General features: G+C 38.3%; 1 long non-coding RNA gene and 1 pseudogene across 1 annotated transcript; both read left to right on the forward strand.

Moving 5' to 3' along the window:
- The first annotated feature begins 3,906 nt into the window (after positions 1 to 3,906).
- On the forward strand, positions 3,907 to 8,584 carry LOC126599602 (uncharacterized; annotated as a pseudogene).
- A 4,982-nt stretch (positions 8,585 to 13,566) lies between these two features.
- Positions 13,567 to 15,062, forward strand: LOC126599609 (uncharacterized). The gene is made up of 3 exons (XR_007615208.1): positions 13,567 to 13,765; positions 14,746 to 14,856; positions 14,967 to 15,062. It is a non-coding gene; the product is annotated as an uncharacterized LOC126599609 (long non-coding RNA).
- The last annotated feature ends 1,091 nt before the right edge of the window (positions 15,063 to 16,153 follow it).

A 16,153-nucleotide genomic window follows, 5' to 3' on the forward strand; every position in this document is an offset into this window, starting at 1 on the left:
TGAAGGGTGGACGATACCACTCCGTTCGCATGGATCCAAGGCCTTCCTAAGAGCAGACCGTAGGAAGTTCTTGCATCAATCACGTGGAACATCACGCTTGACTTGAGTTCACCAATGGTCATCTCCACTCGGATCATGCCCATCGCTTTTTGTCCTCCTTGGTTAAAACCTTGGATTAGCAGACGGCTTAGGGATAGTTCATCCACCTTGATGCCAATTGCGGTCATTGTTGACTTTGGCATGATATTTATGGCTGACCCGCCGTCCACAAGCATGCGGCTGACTTTATGCTCCCTTACGTACCCAGAGACGAAGAGAGGTCGGTTGTGAGGCTTGGATCCTAACAACAAGTCTTCGTCGGCGAAGTGGATTGTGTCCTCGGTGGCACAGCATGTGGCACACTCGTGTGGCCGAGGCCTCAAGCCTTCGTTCTTGCTTTCTTGCACTTCGTGGTCGTTTGGACTCGCTAAAACCGTTGCCAATGCCCTTCGTATCTTCTTTGGCAATTGTAGCGCTTCCTCGATGCTAAAGTGTATTGGCAGACCTTCTTCAGGTGTCGGAGTATTTTCTCCCTCAGCGGCGACAATTTTGCCCTTTGAGGGTTCTTCCATTTTTACTTCGACCACGTGACATGCGGTGATAGTGCAATGTTGGAAAAAGTCCTCCGGGAAGTACTCGTGCAATGAGACGGGAATGCGTGGCTTTTGCTCCGCAGGTTCCCCAGCATATATTGGCTTAGCAGCTCTTATGTTTCTCTTAGGCTTCCTATTACCGCGACGGCGGTGCTTTCTCCCTTGTTCCCCCTTTTGCTTTATAGCTTGCGGTTTTGGTTTCCTCGTCCTCTTATAGGTCACCAATGTCCATCCTTTGTCATCGTCAGTAGGTGCGTCCTGGTTGCTTGCCCCCAGTGACGGTGGTGCAGAATGTGCAGTGTGGTTTGAGTATTGCCGAGCATGGTCAGGCATTTCTTGAAGAAACACGGGATCAAAGGATCCGAACATGACCGTAGTGGTGTGCGTCACAGCTGTGTCTTCTAGGTCGAGCTCAATCCGTCCTTGTTGTGCCAACTTCATGATGAGTTCTTTTAGGATGAAACATTTGCCCACATGATGACCCACGATACGATGGTACTTGCAGTACTTGGGATCATTGATGCGATTCATTTCTTCAGGGCGTTTGCATTCGGGTAACTCAATCACCTTCTTCTCCAGTAGGTCGTCCAGCATTGCGTCCATGTCGGAGTCCGGAAAAGGGTATACCTTCTGCTCCAATTCCCTCAAGGTGTTTTTGTACCTATCTTGGGTGTGGGAAGGCTCACCTTTTTTTATCTCCCTTGCTTTATTGAAAGAGATTTTGACGGGCGCGGACGAGGTCTTGATAGGGGTGGTATTGGTGGTAAAAGCTTCTTTGGCGGGCTTTTTCCCATGATTGTCTGCTCTTGAAGTGAACACCTTATCCCTTTTGAAATCGGTGATTGGCTCCTTCTTTCCATGGTGGGCGAGGCTCAACTCCATGTCGTGGGCACGGGTGGCTAATTCTTCAAAAGTTCGTGGTTTGATACCTTGAAGGATGTATTGTAAACCCCATTGCATGCCCTGGATGCACATCTCGATTGAAGAAATCTCGGAGAGTCTGTCCTTACAGTCGAGGCTTAGATTACGCCATCGGTTGATGTAGTCCATGACTGGCTCGTCCTTCCACTGCTTTGTGCTTGTTAGCTCTAGCATGCTCACAGTGCGGCGGATGCTGTAGAAGCGATTGAGGAATTCCCGCTCCAGTTGCTCCCAACTGTTGATGGACTCAGGCTCCAGATCCGTGTACCACTCAAAGGCGTTTCCTTTCAGCGAGCGCACAAACTGCTTGGCGAGGTAGTCCCCTTCGGTTCCTGCGTTGTTGCAAGTTTCAACGAAGTGGGCGACGTGCTGTTTCGGGTTTCCCTTTCCATCAAATTGCATGAACTTTGGTGGTTGATAACCTCTCGGCATCCTTAAGGCGTCGATCTTCTTTGAATACGGCTTTGAATACAACCCGGAGGTATATGAGCTCCCTTCGTACTGTGCCTTGATGGTGTTGGTAATCATCTCTTGCAGCTGCTGGATAGAAAGGGATCCCATGAGTGCCGCTGCTTGGTCTGGTTTCGGCTTCCCATCGATTTTCTTCACCGGGGGTTCTTCGTCTCCGCCAGCTCCTCCCTTTAGCGGATCATCCTCTGGGTCGGGTTTCTCACTGTCCTGCGCCTCCAGTCGGTTGACTAATGCCGCGATTTGCAAGTCTTTTTCTTCCACAGTTCGAGTTAGTCTTGCGATTGCTTCATTCATTTGAGCAAGCTGTTCCTCGACTGAAGTTGCTCCAGCGGTCATGACTTGCATGGCTGAACTGCCGCTTGAATCGTCATCGGAGAGCATGGATTCGGAGTATTCCCTTGGTCTTTCCTCCTTTGGTGCCCTTAGTGAGGCTAAAGTGATCACAGGCTCATGCCTCGGGTACTCTCGTTCCCCTGGCAGAGTTGATACAGAGGTGAAAGAGGTGGCAGAATTAGCTTTTGCTTTGCTTCGAGTCGTGACACCCAACGTGACACCACTTGAGACAAGGGCGCCTTTGTTCTTTGCGCCGGTTATGGGAACAGCTTGAGCCTTCCTTGACGTCATTGATTTTGGAAGTGTGCTTATATTCCTTGAACGGAGGAAGAGATGAGAGGTAGAGATATCCCACCGGGCGTGCCAATTTGTGAACACGGAAAATTCCTGAAACGAAAGAGACAAGAACAACGTGCACAAACAAATATTTGTATTTGATGATTTTGGGTTACAATCTCTCACTATTTTGATCCTCTGATTCGATCTCCGTAAGGTGTTGATTAGTGGATGTTTCGTTGATCCAAGGGGCGTCGAGGCTTGATCTTGGATAAACAGTTGGAAGTTTCTTCAAAGGGCCGTGGGCTTGATCTTTGAAGGTGGATTTGAGCGGATCTTCAAGGGCTTTTGGGCTTGATCTTGAAGAACAGTGATGAACGGATCTTTAAGGGGTTTTGGGTCTGATCTTGAAGGACGGTTGGATGTGTGGATTTGTCGACGTTTGTTGATCCAGAGGGCCGTTGGGGCTTGATCTTGGAAGAACGATGAACGAAGAACACTTTCTTCAAGGGCCGTCGGGGCTTGATCTTGAAGGTGGATGATTGTTGATCCAAAGGGCCGTTGGGGCTTGATCTTGGATGAACGGATGATGAACGATGGTGCTTTCTTCAAGGGCCGTCGGGGCTTGATCTTGAAAGAGCGATGGACGAAGAACGAAGAACGAAGAGAGCTTTCTTGATTCTTCGGGAACTTGGATGCTTGAGAGCTTCGGAGTTTCAGAGCTTCAGAGCTTCAAGGTGTAATATGAATTGGTCCCTTTAAATGAATGAAATGGGCTTGTATTTATAGAATTTTCCAAGGCCTAATTTTGAATATAATATTCCAGATGAAATAAGTCGTTTCTGCCAGGTGTAGACACGTGTCCTATTTGATGACTTTTCCAACTCATTTCAATTTTCGTTGAGTCACACGCTACGTGTAAAATTTATGTAATACATGAGCGTTGACACTTTGATTTATCGGTCAACATTTATTTACGAAATTTCGATGTCTACATAAACATTCAGAGATGAAGTAACAGGACAAAACTTTTCAACGATGAGAAACAAAAAAGCACGATTTAACGGTTATTTTAACTTTACAGGGGAATATTGCGCGATGAACACATATTTTGTCGCACAAAGTATATTTGTGCGACAAAATATTGTATTTGTCCCGCAAGTGTTTGAAATTTCAATTAAGGCATTTTTTTTCAGCGGAAATTTTAAAAAACTTGCGCGACGATTTTTAGCCTTGTGAGACAAAGGCTCTGTCGCGCATATTCTATATTTTAACCCCAACTCTCCTTCTTCCCCTCACTTCCCTCTTCTTCCTTTTTTCCTGCTTGATACCCTCTTTCTCCTTCCTCTGTATCTCCATCTGTCTCTCCGGCCGTTGCGACTTCGTCTCCAAGAGGTAATTTCCTCTTTAGTTTTCATTTTCAATTTTCTTTATTTACAAATTGGGGGTTCGAATTAGGGTTTTTTTGGTTTTTTTTTTTTTTTTTTTTCAAATTGGGGGTTAGAATTAGGGCAGTCGGGTTAGATTTAGAGTTCGTAAATTGCGGGTTACATTTAGGTTCTTAAATTAGAGTTTTTAGGGTTCTTAATTGGGGTTAGATTTAGGTTTTAAATTAGGAGAATGATTTTGGGCAGTGAGGTTAGATTAGGTTTTCTTAATTTGGGGGTTAGATTTAGGATGCTTCACTGGGGGTTAGATTAGGGTTATTAAATTAGGGGTTTTTTAGTTTCAAGTACAGGGTTCGAATTAGGGTTTTTTTTTTTAATTTAAGTATAGGGTTCTTAAATTAGGGATTTGTTAATGTTTTCCTATGTTCTATGCATCCACAACATTGCACTTACACTTTTCCATATGCAACAATCCTTTTATTTATTTATCTTTATATTGTATAATTCACCTTTTTAATTATCTTTTTATTACGATTAAATGAAATATATTTATGTTTGTGGTTTGTATGTTGGAATTTAAGATATTGTAGGATGTGTTCTCAATTGTAGGTTTGAAAGAAAAAAATTGAATTACACTGTACATTTGTGGAATAAGTTTTTAGAGATTTGCATTGTAGACTGCCACGATTTCTTGATATATAATGGGGTATTAGCCTTTGTTGTTGCCTTATTAATATGATAGACGGTTGCGTTGCTTGTTGAATTCGGCCTCCCAATTTTGAAGTTACATTTTTAGGAATGTCATGAATGGATTCTTTCCTGGGTCTGGCTATACTTAATTCACCAAGAAGGACAAAAAATGGGAAATTTATATGTAAAATATGTTTTCAGCCATATAGGGCAATGTCATGGTGATTGGGTATAACAAACCAATAGGAACACATTAAATCAAATGAAATCTGTTTGTGAACTCCATTATGATTATTATTCAAAGATATGGGAACCCACATGATATAAGCAAATATGGATTTTACTAGTAAATAATGATATGCTCTCTCTCACATTATTAGTTTGTTATGAGGTCGTTATTTAAACATAAGGTAGTAAGGATATCCAAGGCACCTCACGTTTGTTTGGTTTTAGGTAGTAAACTTGTAAGGATGTCCTTTATGCTAGTTTCTTCTTATAAGTTATAATTGTTGGGTCTATATCCTATCTGAATTGATTAGTTTGTGTATAGTATATCAATTTTAAGTTTAGTTTCTGCTAAACTTGAATTGGGTTTAGAATTAGGGTTTTTAAATTTCGTTTTAAATTTAAGTTTAAATTATTAGCATGTGTACGACAAGTTAAATCTTTGTGTACGAAACAAATTGATTTCTAATTTTGTAGATGTCACACCTCATTAGAACCCAAAGGGCGATGACTTATACACTTAGTCCAACGGCTACACCTAGTCCGTCGACTACACCTACTACTGCCGCCACTACTCCAGCAGAGATGGACCATAGACCGGTCAATCCGATTGACCCAGTTGGTCCTCTAATCCCACAAGCGCAGGCATCGTTGACTTCTTCAGTGGCGTTGCCTGTTAGTGCCTGACTTACTCACCAGCGCCCCCGCAGTACGGACCAGATGTCGCCATCGGGATCCACAACCGATGCCTTAGGTACACAGTCAGGTATACAATCCTAATTCACTCCCTCATTCCCATGTTAACTCAATTTTGTTATTTTAGGTTCAATTTGTTATGTCATGTCATGTAAGGATTAAAAAGTTTCCATTGTTTTCTCTTTTTTTGTTCGTAATTTCTTCGCTTTCAGAAATGGGTTTTGTCATGAAATCGAAATTGTGTGTATTTCATAATTCATGTTTGTTAATTTTTATGGTTTTGCAATTTTTTTTTTGTTAATTTATGTGTCATTTCTTAGTTACTCAAATGGGTTTCTCACGGAATTGAAACGATAGTGTTGTGGAAGAGATTTGACGCTGAGGAAATGACAAAAATGTTTAACTGGGAAATGAAAACCTTGGTAATTATCTTGAAGCAAAGTTTTTAGAGTCGTAGAAGTTTCGATTGTGACTGTCAGAGTCTTACAAATGTCAATGTGGAAGAGGTTATATGGAACTGTTTGCTATAGCAGCTTAGAATTCTTTGCCAAGCCTGTTGCCAGCAATGTTTTCAAGCCTGTGTATACAAGCTCGAAAATTGGCTGTCTTGGATGGCAGTTGTCGCCATTTTTAGAAGTTTGTTGTGGTATTTCAAAACGCTTAAATTGGAAATCATATATACTTAAACTCAGTTTTGGAGCATTGTGGATGACCAGTGGTCTTACGTTTTTGCCCTTCTATTTTTGCTTTGTTTGCCTTGTTGTTTTCTGTTTGCTGCAGTGAAAAGTCGATTTTGCCCATTCGCTCCGCACGTCCGTCATCCTTGATTTGTTCCCTTCATTTGTGAAGTTTCTTTTCGGCTTAATCCTCTGCTTCTGCTGCTCTCTCTTTCTCTTATCCCTTCTTTATTCTCCCTGCTTATCTCCAATTTTTTGCTATTCTTAAATATTATGTTGATTGCCTCGAAAAATATTAGGGGGAAACTTCCTGATTTTCATCTTTTAAGCTATCTTATTTATGCTATCTGACTTGAGGAGGGTTTTACACCTAGTATGTTCTAATTAGGAGAAAGGAAATAGTGGCCTTAACCAAAGAAGTAGCTGTGATGCTCAATAAGTAACTTTCAGGAGAAATAGAGGAAGAAAATGTATGCGAATGTTAACTGATCAATTTTGTTATTTTAGGTTCAATTTGTTAAGTTATGTCATGTAAGGATTAAAAAGTTGTCATCGTTTTGAACCTTTTGTTAAATTGTTGTGATCAGTGTGTTGGATACGTATATTGTTTATGTTATTTTCAAGGTTTTGGTAAATATTTTAAGTATAGGGGAGGCTATGCTGAAATTTTAGTAGGATTTGTTATTAGTTTTGGGTTAATGATTTTTTTTTTCATCTCTTTGCAGCAAAGAAAAACATCCAGAGACCTTGCCGGCAATTGAAGACAGCGAAGGTCACCCGGGTGACCAACGATCGTATCCCAATCGGATACAATGAGCGACATCGGGTAGCACCAATGGTAGAGTAGCATAGTGCATTGGCCCACGACATTGGGCATGTCGTGCGGACCTTTTTCCCTATGCGGTGGAAGTCTTGGAAGGCGATTCCGGAGGAGATGAAGAACACGGTGCGCAACCAATTGTCTGTAAGCAGCGTCGCCTTTAATGCTTTTCATGTAAAATTTATATATTTCTATTTATTGCTGTCTTTTATTACTAATACTTTCAAAATATTTGTTACATTGCAGACAAACTACAATTTGGTGGACATGGACGATGACATGTTCGCGTACCTCAATCGGCTCTTCTCAGAAGGCTACAAGCAATGGAAGAGTGACCTGCACCAATGTTTCCAGCAATTTGATGATCCGTAGGTTGCTCTAGAGGAGGGTTGTTCGAAGGAGTTGGAGGACCGACACGACAATTGGGTTTGGCTTTGCGGTCATTTTCAGGAGCCGAGCTATGTGGTGCATTTTTAATTACGACTTATTTCATATTTTACTCTTTTTAATTTCTACAAATGTTTATTATTATTTTTTTAATTTTCTTTGAGTATTACAACTAATACATTTATTTTTTTTATAACAGAAGAAGGCGAAGACGAACAAGATAAATCGGGAGAAAAAGACTATTCTCCACCATTCGGGTTTGAAGCCTTTCTCCTATAGGATGGAGGCGCGACGGAAGGTAAATATTACATCTTTCACTTCCAATTTTAAAATGTCACTAATATTTTTTTTTTCTTACTAACATTTTCCTTTATCTTTTTCAATTTCAGGAGGGTTCAAAATTTCCGGAGATCGACGTCTTTTGCTGACGTTTATGTTCGGCCTGGGAATGAGTTGACTGAGTCCCTTCATGTAAGTAATTTCTTATGCATTCAACATTTATACTAATTATTTCAAATTGTTTTCTATTAATAATCCTTTTTTTTTTCATAGGCCACTATGGTGGAGAATAGTCAGTCGGTGCTTCAAGTGTCTGCCTCCCAGCTTCCCTCGGACATGTCGATTGAGTCTGTGGATCCTCTTGAGGATGCAGGGTTTCACATCATCACAGAGACGTTGGACCAGACTTTCGGTCGGAAGCCAGAGACTTATTGTCGGGGGATGGGAAATGCCAGGAGGTAGGAGAGTAAAGCCTCGTCATCCTTGCAGTCAAAGGGTCAGGTTACGGCTTTGGCGCAAGAAGTCACTGGCCTGAGGAGTGAGCTGGCATCGTATAAGTCTCAAATGTCGATGCTTGTACAAGCCCTCAGTTCCTCCAGAATACATCTCCCTGGTTTTTTTGCACCATTGCCCTCACAACCCTTCCACATCGAGCAAGCACAGCAATCAGGCCCGTCAACCTTTGACCCCGTCCCCGACCAACACCAAGATCATTCGAACGACACTCCTATAGATTTTTCCGCCTTTTTTTCATAGTTTTGTTCCTGCTTTCTTTGATAACTTCATATTTGTACGTACATTTTTATTTATATTATAAATAAAAATTGTTTTTTATTCATTAATTTGCTTTTTTTTTTGTCATTAGTATGAAATCTTTTTTTTTTTAATTTTCCTTGTATTCTATTTATTTATTTTTAATTAAAATTACACTTGCGTAACGTCGACTAGTTGTCGCGCAAAATTAAGCACGTCTTATAACTTCGTCATGCATTACCATGAGCCTGTTATATTTTTCGTCGCTCACACTTTTCGAGATGAATTAGTCACAAAGAGCACTTGTACCCCTTTATATCGTACGACGAAAATTTTCGTCCATATTACTTTAGCGAGACGAATAGTAAAGCGTCGTGCAATTTTTTTTTGCATGACGAGTTTGAAATTGTTCATCGCGCAATGTCTTTTTTTACGACCTTTCCGCGACAAAATACGTGCAATAATTTTCCGGTCGCCATAGTTTTTGTGCGACCTAATATTGATTTGCGTGATAAAATCTCCATTGTCACGCAAACTGTTTAATTTAGTAGTGGATGACCAAAATCAGAATAGCAAACACAATATTTTTGTATTCAATTTAATCACAACTGCCCAAATCACCAGTTTTAACAGAATAGCAAACAAAATATTTATGCATTCAATTTGATCCTAACTGGTTCATTATCTTTCGAACAAGAACAACCAAATTTTGATAATGTCTAGATATCACAACAATATGTCTTGAAGAAGATGAGAAACCAAGACCACTAATTCTTCTGCAAAACTCAAAATTCATCTTCCTCTTAATTTGAAATTTCAATCGAAACAAAAAGCGGAAGCATGCATCATATAAATTGAAATGCCTAATTATTTATTTTCATATATACACCGTGAATGATATATGCCAATACTAAATCATAATCCATTGATTATGGAAAGCAAACTCATATACGAGTTGAATTCGTAATGCCTCGTATTGACGTGCGTTAAAGCCTGTAAGCATGTATATGTTAGCTCTCAAGCCCAAGGGAAGAGCCCAACTCAAAAGACTAGCCTGATAGGTGAGAGGACCCCTAGGACTTAAGAACCACTACACCATTTCTGGTGTAGCCGATGTGAGATCATAACATTAAACCACCCTTCGGAAGTCGACGCCCACGACGGCCCTTACTCTGGTGACTTTCACTCTTAACGGCGGCGCACCCTTTGGTTGTCCCGTTAAGGTAGCCATTTCCAGATCGCCCCCTCCGCAGCGTCGAGAACCTAGGCTCTGATACCAATATTAAGATCTTGCTCTACGTCTTCCTTGGTTCCATAGAGAGAATACTAACAAACATTTATATATTTCATAACTACCTTCCTTTTGATACAAGCTGACTATTTGTAGTCGGTTCTCTACTAACCTCCTAACTAACCAACTTCTTACAACAATTACCAATCAAAAGATGGCACCTATCAAAGCATCCTAACAGTATATAGCAGCAAAAGAAAAATTGTGCTTAAGAATATATATGCCTATATATTATGTTAAACATCATATTTCACAACAAACTGATTGATGTATATGAAACAATATGCATAAATATGAATATTAAAAGGTCCGGTTCAATCCATACATATCAAACCCTAAATTTATAATGAAAAATCATAAAAGTTCACATCATGGCTCAGATACCACATGTTAGAAATATATCAAAACTTTAAAAACAACAAACAAGATGAAGTGGTAGCTAACTTCAATAATAAACTTCTCCTCTCTTGCAAAAACAATATATTTGACTTACAATAGGTCTAAGTCCAATAATGAACGTGCTATTTTGTGAGAGCAGTGGCTTATATTAAAATATATGTTATGATTTCCCTATTAAAACCCATGTGAGAAACTGACACAATTCCAAACTAACTATGAGTGCTTAATATCAAATCATTTAATGTTTCAAATCCAAACCGACTAAGAAAACTTTAAACTCTTTAATAAAACATTTATAAACCAATATGAACCACTATGACCGATTCCAAATTCTCATTATGATACTCACATTCTAACAATGACTTCTTCAACCGTCCAAGGAACTAATGTTAATTATTATATGGAGTTATGCATGTTTACAATAGTAGATATGAGTACAAATTAAAACAAGAAGAGCTACTTAATCCTACTTGCTAATTGGCTACTGGATTGGTATCTAATAGTTATGATTTATTTAGTGAAAATTTGCTTGCCTGACATGGACATATGGGTCAATTTCAACTCCCAAAAAATTCAGGCGAAGACTCGATATATAAGCAACTGGTGGTGCTTGGCATGACTGATCGGATCCACATTCAGTGATATTTTTTGAATTTAATTTTTAATACAAGTGATATTTTTCTTTTAAACTAGTATAAAGGGAGGAAAAGATTATTTAAATCCAAAACAAAATGGGTTAAAAAGAAAGATTCTAACCACTATAGTTAATAAGAATTTCTGATATAAAAAAAGAGAGATTATGACGGTTAGTGAGTTGCTCATTAGTTAATTAATTAACGTTATAATTTTTTTAAATGCTAAAATCAAACGGCCGTTAATTTCAAATTAATCTAACTCAATTTCAACTAGTCTGCATAAAACATTTAGTGAGAAGTATCTCAATGCGTTAGGTGCTAGTTTGGCGGCGGGTAAAGCCCTAGTGCCTAAGCACCTAGGCAGAAGCAGGGGGCTATAGGCGGTTTTTTTTTCTGTTTTTAAGTTGACTAAATTTATTATAAATAAATGTCAGCTTATAGTTAACAAAATATAGTTGTATTTGAATACATGAATTCAAAAGAGAATGACATAGAAATTATAAAGTATTGGAACATATTGAAACATATAAAACAAGCATATAATAAGTGTTCTTCCAAGTATCCAACAAGTCTCTTACAATTTATTGAAAAAAATAATGTCAAATTGAAATTATCTATTTTCTAGCTAAGTGAGAGTCACGACTTAGGTAGTCTAGACGGGGCACCTAACACCTACGCCCGGTCCAGGCGCTCTTTATTATTATTTTTAAATGTCTAGAGATTAATTGTGGCGATGACTAACTGTCTAACACCTCGACGGGTCCTAAGGAGGATTAACCAGAAAATTTTAAAACAGCGGTTAATCTTTTAAAGTTCCAATATTAATATTAATCACTTTTGAGAGAGAGAGAGAGAGAGAGAGAGAGAGAGAGAGAGAGAGAGATTCTAAGGTCACGGTCCACAACCACGAAATCACTTTGATTTTCATGTTAGCGGATAATAATTTCTTTTAGAGCAAGTCCACTTCTAACAACCCTCATGTGCAATAGTCAATTCAATCCACCTAAATTAATAGTAATTGATTGCAATAAATAGTAAATATCTAAGTACATCTTCACCTCTAAACTGAACATCCAGGTTAATTCAAATTAAAATATTATTAAATTTTTTTATGAATTAAAATATTATTAAATTTTTTTATAAAAATAAAAAATAATTTTATTTTTTTTCTTTTCGGATATGATTTTTAACCAATCTTGTCACGCTTTGTATCATTACCCGAAAATACAATTTTTGTGGATAGATTTTTAAGTAGCATTTTAACCAATTCTGTAACTCCAGATGTCATGATTCTGTAAGATTTTATGGATAGATTTATGATAAGATTTTGGACCAATCCCATCATGCCACCTGACATTATCTACTACCTCATCCTTTTTTTTTTTGTCCATATAAATCCTACATCCATCCTAAGTCATTCTTCATGGTTTATAAATCTTGAGTTCTTACAATGTCTTCTTCAAGGAGATTGTTAGAAATTGATGAGCAAGAGAAAAAATTGTTTGAGGAAGATGAAGAATTGTTAAATCTTAAGGATGGTGTAGATGAGGTGTTCGTAATGGAAGTGGAAGAGGATCATGAACTTAGAAAGTAGAGAGCTTCGTCGTGTCATGCAAGTTATGAGTGAGATTTCCAAACCCAGGCGTTCCGCAAACTTAGATGGAAAGAGGGGAAAACAAGGTAAGAATCTCTTGGAAGATTTTATTTTATCCCAACAATGTATTCCCTGTCGATGCTTTTAGATGTCGTTTTAGAATGCAACGAAGTTTGTTCAACAAAATCATGATTGCTGTTTGCAACCATGATCCATACTTTGTGCAAAAAAAAAAAAAAGGTTGTTTTTCATGTTATAGGTCTCCTTCTTGAGCAAAAAATTACTGCTGCCCTACGGATCTTGTATATAGTGCACCTGTAGACCAAGTGGATGAGATTACGAGGATGGGAAAATTAATTTTTCTAGAGTCCTTGATGAGGTTTGCTATGCAATCGAAGCTATCTAAACCAATGAGTACCTCCGTAAACCCACGCCAATGGACCGATGAAGGTTTATGAAGAAGGGTGAGTGCGAGGCTTTCCTGGCATGATTAGAAGCATTGACTGTATGCACTGGACCTATAAAAACTGCTCAAGTGCATGGCAATGAGCTTATGGTGACATAAAAGGAACCAAAAGTATCATTTTGTAAGCAGTGGCATCATTTGATACATGGATTTAGCACGTTTTTTCGGTGTTCTAGGAGTTCAAAATGACCACAATGTCCTTACCCAATCTTCGGTGGTCAACGAGGTACTACAAGGAAAAACACTAAATGTTACATATTGGATCAACGGAACTAAGTATGAGGGAGCATACTACTTAATAGACGGTGTTTACCTAAGGTTCACATCGTTTGTCAAAACAGTGACATGTCCACAAAATGAAAAAGAAAACACTTTGCAAGATGTCAATAGGGGTGTAGGAAGTAGGGGTGGGTTGGAAAAATCGAAAATCGAATCGAGGCCGAAAAAATCGAACCGAGTAATCTGTTAAACCGAACCAAACCAAATCTGGTTAGGTCGGTTTCGTTTTATGGGGTCCAAAAACCGAACCGAAGTTCTTCAAAACAACGTCGTTTTGTAATTATTTTATTAATTAATAATTCTATTCTAGAAACAACATCGTTCTCCCCCAAGTGTAACCCTAAAGCCTTTGTGTATTCCTCTCTCCCATTTTCCCAGTTTGCACAACCTGATCCTCCCCTCTCTCAGTCTTCAATCACTCTCTCAGACCCTCAGTCTCTCATTCCCAGCGGTGACCTGCTACCATTGTCACTCTCAATCTCTCACACCTCGCCATCAGTCTCTCATCTCGCCCTCAGCTTCTTCTTGCCGTTTCAAGTCTTGACATCAAAAGGTTAGTATCACACTCTCACTTCTCTGCGTTTAAATTTTTGTTCTATTTTTCTATTCAAATTGGTTCTGATTGGACAAATAGTGGCATTTACAGATTTTCAATTATTAATTTGCATTTTCAGTCGATAAAGATTAGATATGTATTCATACTTTGCATTTTCCATCAATCTGCCGATTTTTTGGGTTTCTTTATTCAACAATATATTATATGTGTAGTGTGGTCTTGAGAATTTGAGATATTTTGATATATTGTAATTTTAGATTTTTCTGGGAGGGTTTTAGTATTTTGCTCACTGCCAAAATTAAAAGGTAAACCTTTTGGCCGTACTGGGTTGGTTTGCATGCCATCCAACTATATATCTGTAACTTTGTAGATTGTAGATAAGGGGAGAGAGAGAGAGTGTGTGCGCGAGAGAGGGAGGGAGGTCCTTGGAATGTATTCTTTTCTGCAACTATATGTATCTCCAACTTGTTTTCAAATGTATTGAGTTTGGAAATGAGTCCAGAGACATTAGGTTTCAGCAAATGAATGGACAATGTTACAGATTGAAAGCTGTACTAATGTTTTCCTATAATTTGATGCAATATAATGAGAAGCAAACGTTATCTTTGATGCAATATATTGAGGCATGTGTTGGCATAATGCTTCCTCTTTTCATCGATAGTATGTCTTAGTACCTACACATGCTTATATCAGTGTGTTATAATAATCTATTAGCATCAGGTTTTCTCTCACTTCCTCTTTATCTGTATGCATTGCATAATCAAAGAATAATTTTTTTTTTGTGGTTATACGGTGTAGCTAACTCATTATGCAAGTTCGGATTATCATATTGTTGTTATTGTTTTGGTGTTATTAGAGTGAATGTTACAGTTTGCAATCAAGATAGTGAATGTTACAGTTTTAATTAACATTCACTTTTGTATAAGTTTGTAGTACTAATTACTATCCTCTTAATATTTTGTGTGAATTAAATGAAGTCAAAGGCGTCAAAGACCTCAAGGGCCTCAAGCTCAAGTTCAAACTTAATGAGATCAAAATCAAATAGCCCTCATGATCAAACAAACTCATCTTCAAGTATACCAACAGAAGTAAGTAGTCATATATTTCTATTACTTTAGCCCTTATGTTTAATAATTAATTCATTAATTGTAATGATTCTCTTATTTGAATAATTAATTGTATGATTCTCTTATTTTAGATGGACATTGTTGGTGTATCAACTCCACCTCAAAACACAGTGGTAGCACCTCGACAAACTCCTAGTTCTCTTGGTGGATCTGGAAATCTCTCCATTGCAACTCCTAAAGAAGGTGACTCAAGTGACCTAGTAAGTAAAGAAGAAGCTCTTTTGGAATCATTAAAAAGTCATGAAAGGTCTACGGTTTGGGATCACTTTGAAAGAAAAATTGAGGGTAGTAAAGTTAAAGGGTTGTGTAAGTATTGCACTGAATCATATATGGCCGACCCGGATAAAAATAGTACAATTAATTTAAGAAACCATTTAGCAAGATGTAGAAACTATGGTCCTAATAGGAAATAATTGCCACAAATAGGCAAAAGATCTTAACTTTTGCCGGTAAGAAAGATAAGTTGGAAGCTATAGGCTTTACTTAAGAGGAAGGTTTTCGCTTGTGTTGAGATGATCATTATAGATGAGTTGCCTTGTACTTTTTCCAGTAAGAAAGATAAGTTGGAAGCTATAGGCTTTACTCAAGAAGAAGTTAAGGCTTATGTTGAGATGATAATTATAGATGAGTTGCCTTGTACTTTTGTTAAGGGAAAAGGTTTTCGCTATTTTTGCAAGCAAGCATGTCCTATGTGGAGAGTGCCTAGTCGTAAGACAATTGCTAAGAATGTATTTAGCTTGTTTTATTCTGAAAATGATCAATTGAAGACATTAAGGGTGTGTCTAACAACGGATACATAGACTTCTATTCAACAAACCAATTACATGGTTCTCACCACACATTTTATTGATGTTGATTGGATGTTACATAAAAAGATTTTGTACTTTTGTGTCATTCGAAATCATAAAGGAGAATCCATTGCTCAACTTTTGGAGGAATGTTTAGTGGAGTGGGGTATAGAGAAGGTGTTAACTATTACGGTTGACAATGTTTTCAAAAATAATTCCAGTTTAAGGGACTTGGTGCACCGAATAAGTGGGTGAGGGATTCCTAATGCACTATTGCATGATGGAAAATATTTACATATGAGGTGTGTTGCTCATATCCTCAATTTGGTTGTGAATGATGGGATAAAATTGTTGAACAAGGCTACACAAAGCATTTGTAATGCAGTTAGGTATGTAAGATCTTCCCCTCAAAGCTTGGAAAGCTTTAAAAGGTGTGTTGAGAAAGTGAGACAATCACGGTAATATGAGGG

This window comes from Malus sylvestris, chromosome 14 (genome assembly GCF_916048215.2).
Source record: "Malus sylvestris chromosome 14, drMalSylv7.2, whole genome shotgun sequence".
Lineage (NCBI taxonomy): Eukaryota > Viridiplantae > Streptophyta > Magnoliopsida > Rosales > Rosaceae > Malus > Malus sylvestris.